Source organism: Enhydra lutris, unplaced genomic scaffold (assembly GCF_002288905.1).
Source record: "Enhydra lutris kenyoni isolate GAN:26980312 unplaced genomic scaffold, ASM228890v2 scaffoldscaffold1, whole genome shotgun sequence".
Taxonomy (NCBI): Eukaryota; Metazoa; Chordata; class Mammalia; order Carnivora; family Mustelidae; genus Enhydra; species Enhydra lutris.
This window is the reverse complement of record NW_019154085.1, coordinates 25840693-25852477: the sequence shown is the minus strand read 5'-3', so window position 1 is coordinate 25852477 and position 11785 is coordinate 25840693.

Genomic DNA, 11785 nt, shown 5'->3' with positions numbered 1-11785 from the left:
AGGAGCCCTTGGTGTGGAGCTCCAATGACTAAGCATCTTACTAACCCTGCTGCCATTTCTAAGTTGCCAATGTGCCCTGAGATGATAATCATATTGAGGCTTGTGCTTTGATAAGTCCTAATTCCAGAGTTTGTATTCTTGTCTTCTTACTTGTTGCTTCAGTTTTTGTTTCAATAGCACACTTGGCACTCCTGTCTTACTAAGATTGCATTGCCGGCCTTTATTAGGGCCTAGAGTCCCACACTTGACTTGTATGTAGCCTCAGGTCTGGGGCCCTGTTTCCAGAAATTTCTCATGTCTGTCTGCCACCTGACAGAGTTCTACCTGAGTATTACCTGCTCTCCACCACCCATTTCCAGGCTTCTCCTATCTACTGGAATGCCTATCCTTTCTCTCATATTGAACTTCCCAGGCATAGACCACATGCCTAGAATCCTCCCTCATCCCCACACAGTTTTCTCCAGATAGTATCCAGGTCACGTTATGCTTCTTTCCATTTCTAGATACTGGCCTCACCCTCTAGCATCTGTTCAGTTCTGGGAAGTAATTTCTGCAAGTCCCAGGTCAAGCCTTCATTCCAAATTCCCATTTTGATGAACCCTTTAAAATATTTAAGTACCTAAATTAACATTTTTATTGTACCGTTCTCCACTCTTTTTGGAGTTTACCTGTTAAAATTTATTTCCTTCTAGGAGAAACTTTTTGATTGATTGATTTTTATTTATTTGCTCCATAGTGCTCTTAAGTATCCTTAAGATAACAAATTCACCTGCTATCTACAGTTGTCCCAAAATTTCATATCATTGCTGTTACTAAATTAGAAGAGTTATCCATAATTAATTTATTGAAAATTTGTCATGTGCCAGTGTATGTAGGAAAAAAAGATAAATAAGGTAGAGTCCTTGTCCTTAGCTCACTCAGACATCATACAGTTAAAATACAGTATGGATAAAAGTTCCACCAGGTGGGATATGTAAGGAAATCTGGGAGCACAGAAGTAGGCTTGACTTACTTTGAAGTAAGAGTATCAGGGGTTGCTTCACAGCTTATTTGAGGTGGTTTCTGAAGAGTGAGTAAGAGTTTACCATAAAAATAAGGATATGCCTGGCAGAAGAAACAGGAAGGAGGAAGATACGGAGGCATGCCACAGCATGGCACATTCTACTAGAGGAAGTATGAATAATTTGGGTGGCCCTGTTGAGTGGGGGAGGGGCAGGAAATATGCCTGGAGAGACAGGTTGGGGACCACTGGTGAAAGATCACATGGTATGCTAAGGAGTTGGGACCTGATTCTATCGGTGATAGGAACCTATACCTGACAGTTGAGCAATTCAACTCCCTGATGGAGTAATCCAGCCCTTCTTGTCTGCCTCAAAATGTATTCATAGCATTTGAAGAATAAGCAAGACTTCTGTGCTCTGGAAGTTACATAACATTAGTGTGACCCTTCCAAAAGTCAGGTATCGTTCTAGACATTATCCCTACAGATACCACATTTTACATACAAATATCTTCCCCTGCTTTGTAGATACCTTGTAGAAAACTACACTTAATAGCACTTAATGTCAAATTAACCTGATATCTTGATATTTATTTACTTTACTTACATTTGAATATTATGGTAAGTGCAGAAAATTTTTCATAAAAACAGTAACTCTTCACACACATGGATGTGCACCTGTGCAAAAGGACAAAGAGAAAGTGAGAGACTGGAAGGGTTTTCTGATTTGGCAATGTACATTTTGTATTTTTCTAAGTTGTATCGATCATGTATGGTTTCTCCTTGTCTTGTTAGGATAAGCTGTCAAAATTTTCTGGCAAAAGACTAACAACTTTAATTTTATCTTAGAATTCTATAAAAGAAATTTTCTGTCAAGTAGCCATGAAGACATTTCCAAAGCTCTTCCTTTTCATGAATATTTTCAACAGCTGTGATCTAGAGACGCATGAAGAGGTACTCCTGAGAGCGGTGGATTTCCTGCCGTGTTTGTACATGTGAATCTTAGGGAAATGTAGCAGGATGGATCATTTATGTGTTCAACATTTACTTAGCATTTACTCTACACCAGGCACTTGTCTAGGTGCTGGGATGAGGTTTACAAAGACAGAGGGTGATTCCCTTCTTTCCCGTGTCACCTCGATATCTGTTAGTGGCTTCCTTCTTCGTCCTCTAGCTTGAGGCTACTTCACTCCAGCAGACTTGGCCCTGAATTCCACCAGGGTGGAAAGTACATGGCATTTATGAGACTATAGCCAGTGACAGAGGGTGGGGACTTCTCTGAAACTGCTTCTGTGCCTGGCTTCCCATTCTCTCTCTTGCTTTATTCATTCCCTACCAGTTTTTCCTGGGAGCAGTGGGGACAATGGATGATGGGTAGCCCTGTGTATCAACTAGAGTTCTTCAGAGAAGTAGAACCAGTAAGAGATAGATAGATACATACATATATTTATGCATATGTACATGCAGTTCACAGTGCACAGTACTTACGTTCTGTTAGTTGCTGCAAATACTGAATTAGCAAATACTGAACCATTGGTTCTAAAGGGAATATAGGATTGGGTTCCTGGGGCCACCACTGGCAACATTTTCCTCAGCCGATCAACCCATAACCTTGTGCCATGTGTGTTTCTATTCTAAAGATACCTTATTTAATATGTATGTATGTATGTATACTTCATTAACCCTGAACTCAACTCCTACCTAATACATATCTTTCTCCACAAACCTCCCTGCACTTAGAAACACATGACAGCACTTTAACATTATGCTGGGGAGCCATTTTATTTATTTTTTATTTTTATTTTTATTTTTTTTTAAGATTTTACTTGTTTATTTGACAGACAGAGATCACAAGTAGGCAGAGAGGCAGGCAGACAGAGGAGGGGAAACAGGCTCCCTGCCGAGCAGAGAGCCTGATGTGGGGCTCGATCCCAGGACCCTGGGATCGTGACCCGAGCTGAAGGCAGAGGTTTTAACCCACTGAGCCACCCAGGTGCCCAGCTGGGGAGCCATTTTAAACCCCAAAATCAACAAAAAGCACAAAAATGCAAAAATATGGCACTAACTGGACAATGAAAAGAATACTTGTTTACAGTTGTGAGAGCTGAAAGAAGGCAGAGATTTGCCTGTTTGACCTCAGATGAAAACATGCACATTGGGCAGCTTAGACTTTTCACTACTCTGTGCACGATGCCCATGAGCGATTGCAAAACCATCTTAAGTATTGGTTTTGGGGTTACTAATGAATTTTAGTGGGCAAATTAGTAAATACAGAATCCACCAATAATAAAGATTGACTGCATATGTGTATATGTTGTATACATGTATATGTATGTGTTTTACATATGTATGTTAAACATGCATGTGTATAAATGTTATAGATGCATGTGTGCAATTATACATATAAATGTACATCCATTATATATGATGCAGGCAGGCTGGGTCCCAGGACCTGGAGGAGGGTCCTACAGGACCAGCCAAGAGAGTCCTTGGCTTCATGCAGGATAAAAATCAAAACACGAGCCGGAACATGTGAAAGCAGAGTTTATTGAATAGCGTGGGTGACAGGTAGAGAATAACAGATGGAGAGTCTGGGAGACTTGGAAAGGAAAGGCAAGTGAGTCTTGTCATTGCTTAGGAATTGGAAAGGGGCCCCTGGTTTGTGTTCCTTTGGGAATCCAGGGTAGGGTCTGATCAAAGGTGAGTGTCAGGTGAACAGTAAGTGTTATTCCATAAGTCATTGAAGGTGGAGGGTATTGATGCCCCTGAGGTTTATTCAAAGCCAATGTCCTGGCATGTGTTTGGGGACATCCAACATTCTTACATGTTACTGAGTGTTTGGGGCCTAGGACAAAACTCAGAGAATGATTAACTTCCTTGTTTCCCCCCTCGAAGTGGGAACATAGCTTCTTTGGCTTATTCAGAGGAAAATACAGAACATGAATAAATGGGGCCTAGCAGAAAAACAGCAGAGATGGAGGCTTTCTAAAATGGAGTCCTTTCAGGTTCCCTACATTATATATATATAATGTGTGTGTATATATAATGTATATATAACGTGTGTGTGTATATAATGTATATATAATGCATGTATGTATAACATATATAATGTATACCTAAAGTGTGTATATATAATGTGTAATAAATAGACACACACACACATAAGCTGGAACCCAGGCGGGAGTTAATGTTGCTGTCTTGAGGCAGAATTTCTTTTCCAGGAAACCTGTTTTTGTTCTTAAAGCCTTCAACTGATTGGATAAAGCCCAGCCACACTAAAAAAAGTAACCACCTTTATTTAAAGTCAGCTGATTATAGATGTCATCCCATTTATAAGATACCTTCATAGCAACACCTAGACTAGTGTTATTAATAACTGGGGTACTGGAGCTTGGTCAAGTTGCCATAAAAACAGTTCTCAAACCATGTAGACAATTTTAATCGGCAGTTGGTTTCTCCATTCTTAAAATATCTGTGGCTCTGCAACCACTGTATGTCCACTGGCAGTTTCCTTGCAAGGTCTTTATCTTACCTCTTACTAGAGATCTTTCTCTTTCCTTTCTTTGAAAGAATAGGATAACCATCATTTTGTTTCTTGGGATTATGCCCCATGTCTCAAGAAGTTTAGTCAAGTATTTTCTCACATAGCTATAAAAAATAATCTAGATGGCATTCTTGTTTTATCTGGGTGGGGGATCAGAAATAAAGGTTTGGGTAGAGTTGAGATGGCTTTTGCAGAATGAATAGGATTGAAGGGTGTGACTAGGGGGAGGGACAAGTAAGTGTGAACAAAAAGCACAGGTGTGAGATAGGTGCAGAGCATACTCAAGGGAGAGAAGTTGTTCTGAGCTGGCTGAACATGAAAATAGTGTCTGTGGGTTGAGGAAGTTGGGCATGGAAAGGTGGGCATGGTGCCTGATGAAGTTCTAGAATATATATGAGGTTTGGTGGGGTGAAGTCCGGAGCCGATGACCAAGAAAGAATTCTTGAGACGTCTTTGGTGCAAAATGGTGGTTTATTAAAGCATGGGGAGAGGACCTGTGGACAGAAAGAGCTGCTGTCCCAGGCTTGTCAGGGATGGCAGTTTATGTACCATGGAGTTGGGGGGAGGTAAGGGAAAGGGAGGTTTCCATAGAACTTTCATATGCTAAAGAGGGCATACAAGTACCGGATACTGGATACCAGAGGCCTGGCCATTACCAAGGTGGTTTTTCCCTCTAACAAGGAATTAACATTAAGATGGGTGGGAGATTCCTAAAGAATGTCACAGATATACCACCCAGGAATGGGGGTGGGGGAAGGTTGGAGGGTATCAGCTTTTGCTGTGTCCTCAGGCCAGCCTTCTGTTCCCTCATCAGTGCCCACTGCAAAGATTCTTGAATGAAATGATGAGTGGTGATGTTACAGGATTCTTGTCTCATGGAGTCGAAGAATGAATCTGGAGGACACAGAGGAGTCAAGTGATAGTTTATTAGGTAAAGGTGAGAACAGAAAAACAAAAAAGCTCTCTAGAGTGAGAGGACTCACAGATGGGTTGCCAGTGAGGGCTTTTACTGGCAGCCTTTTATTTAAAACTGACCAGGAAACTTGCAACCTCAAAATTCCCATGACATGTTTTGTTGAGCAGGGATATATGGTAACATCTTTAATGGTTAACTTCTTCTTTGAGGCCTGATCATTTTTCTTTGTTGTCATTTTCTCTTTCTGTGGTCACAATGTAATTATCATCCAACATTTCAACCCTAGCGATTGGGGCACGGTGGTCTGATTTTTCTTCCTGATCTTTGTTTTTGTTCTGTCTCAGGGTATGTATACCTGAAACACCCTTAAAGGCCATTTGGGGCCTCTAATCTTTGCCTACCTAAAGTCCCATTCTTTCCCTAGTCCATGAGGAGCTCGTGTATGAACACAGCAGCTTAGGCATTGTATTTATTTTCATTTCCACCTCTCCCTGCCACCTAGACTCCTTCTCTTCTCCTTAAAGAAGGCCCTGCCGCCCTGACCCCTGTCTGAGCTCAGAGTCTTTGAATGCAGCCTGTTGCTATGAGTGCCCGGCTGAAGGTGGAGGAACACTGGCTCTCAAGGGGGAGAGGGGTAATAAAATTGAAAAGGAGGATTTGGGCTAAACATTAATAAGTCCTGAAGAGTATGATATACACCCCACTTTTCACTTACCACTTGAGTGGAAAACCAGGAGAAACTCTGAGAAGGCGGCACCACATGCAGACTGGGCTGTCAGGCCGAGTGCAGCAGACTGTGAGGAAAGGCATTTGCAAATGTAAAAAGCCGCCTCTTCCTCTCCATTGCAGAGAGTGACCCCAAAGAGAGTGGAGTGCATCCTCTATTCTATTCTCCAGGCTGTGAAATACGGAAATCACAAAGCACTGACTGAAAATGGCTGTTTCCTTTGTTCTCCTGCATTCAGCTAAGGGACTTTGGGAGGTATTTACAGGCAGTTCAAGTGCAAATGGATGTTGAGTAGTTCTCACTTTCCAGAAAAAAAAAAAAAAAAAAACACAAAACCAGAAAAAAAAAAAACCCAACTCAAAACAAGTTGCCTCCAGGTGCATCCCAAATGGCATGTTGATTGACTCGGTTCAAAAAGAAATTAGGGATGTAAATGTGTTTGAGAAAATTATTACCCAAATCACAACATCCTCTTCAGACAGTTGTTTGATTGAATACTGAAAAGAACATTAAAAATCTTCCAGCGAAAACCTTTGCCAGCGTATTAAATGATAAACTGGTATGAATTCTCTTCTTGCCCTCTGAGAAAAAAGATCTTCTTTGTCTTTGATATTAATTCAGGTTTGTTTGCATGTATAATTCAGATACATTCGTAGGTGGCCTTCTGTCAAAATGTCATGAGATTTCATATTTAGAATTATTAATACTTGGAGTGATGTAATGAGTATTAAAATTATTGGCCAAGCCAACTGTCACTAGTATCTTAAAGCAAATGGAGTGCAATGTATCCCAAAGTGAATATGCTTAACTAGACATGACAATAATAAAAATATTTTTCATCTGTATATTAGTTAACCTTCCCAACTTTTTTTACTTTTATTATGTTTTATGCAGACCTGCTCAATACCTGAAGTTTCCCTTGATCAAAGATTTCTGCCCTATTAATTGATTAATTGGTTCCTTCTATAAATAAAGGTCGGTTATTGTTAGACTCTAGAGAAATGGCAGTGAACTAGATGGTCAAGGATGCTGTTTGTGTAGAGTTTAAATCTGGCTGTGGCAAAACAGACAATATAAATCAAACAGATATGTAAGAACATCTCAGAACTTGAGCTTCAGTTTCCCCTTCCACCATTAAATCTACCATTGATGATTAATTTCAAAAAACAACATCATCCATCACTTTAAATTATTACTGGTTTATTTCATAGAGTTTAGACAGTGATTTTGTAATGTGTTTGCGGAATTAGGAAGGAGGGAATAACAAAGAATGTCTGATTTTTTCTGATGTCAATCTTTTTTAAGTACCTAACAGGTTGACTTTTTGGTGTTCGATCAAGGATGGTTAATGGATGATTCTGGAAAGATAATGCTGTTATTTTACTATAATGCCACTGGTCCTTTCATGATTCTCTCGTTCATTGCAAATTTCTAAGGACTGTGAGGAACATGTATAAAAGCACATAAACAACAAAAAAAATTGTATTGATCAACAATGCATTCATTTGGTCGATGAACCAAAATTATATATTGCAAACCGCTCTGAACAATGTTCTCTAACTAATAACTGTAGTTTTCAGTACTCAACCATGTGAAAAAAATCCATTATCTTTTAGTTAGACTGAGTCTCCCTCTTTCCTTTCTCTCTCTTTCTCTCTCTCTCTCTCCCCCCTCTCTTTCACCCTCAATAGCTCGACAGTCTCTCAGGAACAACAAATTGAAAGCAGGTGGCCAGCATCCACAGGGCAGGGCCATCTCTGACTTTAATCCCTTACCCCATTTCTTGGAACCTTGTCTGCCTTTTTTTCAGGGACAGTACACTTTTTTTTTTTTTCTTTTGGTAAATGAATGAATCACTGCATACAGAGAATTGAGATTTGGTTACCCAATTGATTAAAGAGATTAAGGTCAAAGGGCAGCCTTCTTAGGAACAAACCAAGCAGTAACCCATTTAAATGAAGAACCTGCTATATATTTCTGTATATCCGTGTGAAATGTGACACAGAGCCCATGCCTCTGGTCTGGTTTCTGTCTTGATACAACTTTCCATCTATAAGAGGTGGGAGAGAGAGAGAGCCTGTCTGAGAACTAATAATGGATTTTTTTCATTTGGCTGAGTTCTGAAAATTACAAAATTGTAGTTATTAGTAAAAGGACACTGTTTAGAAAGGATTGTATTTTGCCACTTTAATAAAATTTCCAAATATACATATTTTCCCCCACTGTGTCACAGAATGTTTCAGTTGTACATTTGGGTCTATATCCTCTCATCTTTGGAAAGAACAGCAAATTGTTGTTTTGTAGAAAAAAGGAAAAAAAATAAAAAGCACTAGACTTGGAGGCAGGAGACTAGATTATACAGTTAAAGAATTCTGAGACTTTGGCAAGTTGCTTCGTATTTCTGGGCCAGTCTTTTTTATCTATAAAACAATAGGAATCCTTAGATGATCTCTAAGCTGTCTTTCAAGCTTAATCATTCATCTACTTTAAATAATCAGCCAACTGTAATCATACTGGACTCCCAGGTTGTGTCCCCATCTGAAATCAACTTCTTTCTTGTCCCTTCTTATTAGCTCTGCCAGGTGCCCTTCCGTGAATTATAGAACTACTCTTATGGTGAAAAAGGGAAGAACATATTTTTAAAAATTAATTATTGGCCTCTTTCTGTCAATATATTGTGTTTGTATAACATTTTTATTAAAAATTATTTTCATATGGAACAACTGTTTGGAAATGCTGTGGAAAGTGAAAAGTTCACTTAAAATCAGTTCCAAGCACATTTTATTTTGCTCACTGTCTCCACACATTTATTACATGGGAGATTCTTTCCATGCCTCTATTCCAGAGACAGAAATCAATGTATAATTCAGAAATGATGTTTTTTTAATAAACTGGAGCTGATTCTCAAGTAAAGAAATGATTCTAGTTTTCATGACTGTACTCGTGCCTAGACTGTGTCACAGACAATTCCCTTCTGACAGTCCTTTCCTTGGGTCCTATCTGTTACCATATTTCTTAGGGTCTGCTAGTCCTCTGCTCATAACCACTTCCACCTTTTCAGTTAAATTTTCATTCTGATAATATATATATTACATATATATTCTGATAATATATATATACACACACATGTGTGTATATATATATTTTTTCATTCTGATAACATATATATTACATATATATTCTGATAATATATATATTACATATATGTGTAAGATTTTTATTTTAATTCAGTTTTTTTCAGTGTGTAGTTATGTAAGTTCTGACCAACTGCATAGTCACATAGCCAGCACCACAAGTGAGATACAGAACAATACCCTACACCACAATTTTGTTGAGCTGCCCCTGTGTATGTAGTCAGACCTTCCCCTGCCCTGACCCTTGTCAATTACTGATTTGTTCCTGACCTTAAAGTTTCACGTTTTCCAGAATATCTTCTAATCGGAATAATACAGTATTGAACTTTTGAGTCTGATTTCTTTCACTTAGCATAATGTCTTTGAGATTTATTTCTTTGGTGCACATACTAGTAGTTCATTCCTTCTGATTGCTGAGTAGTTTTCCACCACATGGATATACCACAGTTTTTTAATCCACTGAAGGGACATTTTGAGTTTTCCAGTTTTTGGCAGTTACGAATAATGCTGCTCTAAATTCACATACAAATTCCTGTGTGAATGTAAGTTTTAATTTCTCTTGGATAAATACCTGCTGGAATTATTGAGTTATATGGTAAGTATGTGTTTAATTTTATTAGAAACTGCCAACTGTTTTCACATATCCACCAGCAATGTATGAGAGTTGTGGAAACTCCTCTGATAATACTTAGTATAGTCAAGGTTTTTGTTTTATAGGTGAATACTGAAATGTGCCTTCTTTAAACACAGGAATGTCTTTTTAATTGTAAAACAGAGTACTTATCATTCCAGTTTAATGTATTTTCACCTGTATTAAATCACCAGCATCTGGAGAAATCCCAAGGACCTTGAGTAGACATTTGAATTACATCCACTTGGTCAAGAGGATGGATGAAAGAGATGCATCCCCAAGCAAAGACAGGTTCCCATCTGATGAACTACACATCCAGAGTTATATAGGGAGCAAATGTGTAGTTTTAGACTAGCCCTCTTGCCCCTTTCGCCCACTATGAAGTGTTTAAAAACAACTAAAGACTCATCAGATCACACTTCTACACAACTAGAGAATATTTAAAATAATGAGAAAGAGACATTTGCTTTATAGCGTAACTTAAAATATAGAACTGCCAAGTTTAATGTCAGACACAAAACACCTTTAGTCGCATTTTTAATAGGAATTACATCTGAATCCTTTCTTGGAATTGACTTCTTTCCTGCTATTTGCTGACTGCATGGAACTCCTGGTCTTTGAAACAAGTAAGTCTCATATTTATGGTGTTGTGGGTGCACATTAGAATAGCTCATATCCTTACCATGACTTTTGTCCTGATAGCATCTGAAAATCTTATTGACTTCCTCATGTACTAGGTTGGTCTAGTACTCATGGCTTCCTCCATCTTGAGACTGCTTAGAACCTTGTGTAGCTGGGTTACATCTTAAATTGGAGTTACGTTCCCATGTCAGTGAGAAAGGAGAAACTGCCTATAGTCCCGGTTACTACCCAGATCCCTTTGGGATGATGCCAGATTGGAGGCCACTGCAGCATCTCACAGCTGAACTCAACTCAGCCGATTTTTCCTTCTGCTTTGGAACAAGGTACTTTTCCTTCCGTTAAGCACCAGATGAAGGAGTTGGCTTCAGGTTAGGGGCCATGTTGAAAGAAAACTATCTTCCGTGTCTGAGTACCAGAATTCTATTTAGTGCATCTGATTCTCACACTATGAGAAGCTCAGATTCATGTCTCCTACCTTTACTCATTTGGGGCATTTTTTCAGCATATTGAGAGATAGCAGGTGGATTTTCTGGCGCCATCTTAGTTGTTATTTTTTCTTTCTTTCCTGCTACCTTTTGCGTACCTTCTCGAGGTATATAGCTGGATTTCCACAAGAAAAAAAAAACGTTATAAATGTTTGTAATGCTTCTGTACTGGCAGTGTAGTCCCTGGCTACTGTGTTCTTTTCCATCTCTTCACAATGAAATGGGGAAAAGTTGATGATAGGTTTTACATACCTCTGGATATCTAATGGCAACCTTGGCCAGCCCTGCTCCTGCCCCAGGCAGTGGCCCCTGCAAGTGGCATATTTGATGAGCTTGCCCGCAGAGCAGCCATACCCAGCAGAGTTCTTGCACTAGTGAGAGACATTCTCTGATGCTGCTTCTCGCCTGAAGCCACAGAGTTCTCCTCCTGAGGTCTATAAATGCTCAGGCAGATTATAGAGTTGGGCTCATTAAAATCTGGCTTTAGAGCAATGGTGGTAACAGAATATGATGTGTTACTACTTCCATTTTCATTTTTTGAAATGACTGTGGCATTACTCATTGGAGATACATTAGACCTTTTGGACATGTTTTTATGCAATTAACTTCACGGAAGTAAAAATGCCAACAAAATTTCCGAAATACAGCGATGCAAATTTCCGGGTCTAGTTTAATAACACAAAATAACTGCCGTTTACATGTAATA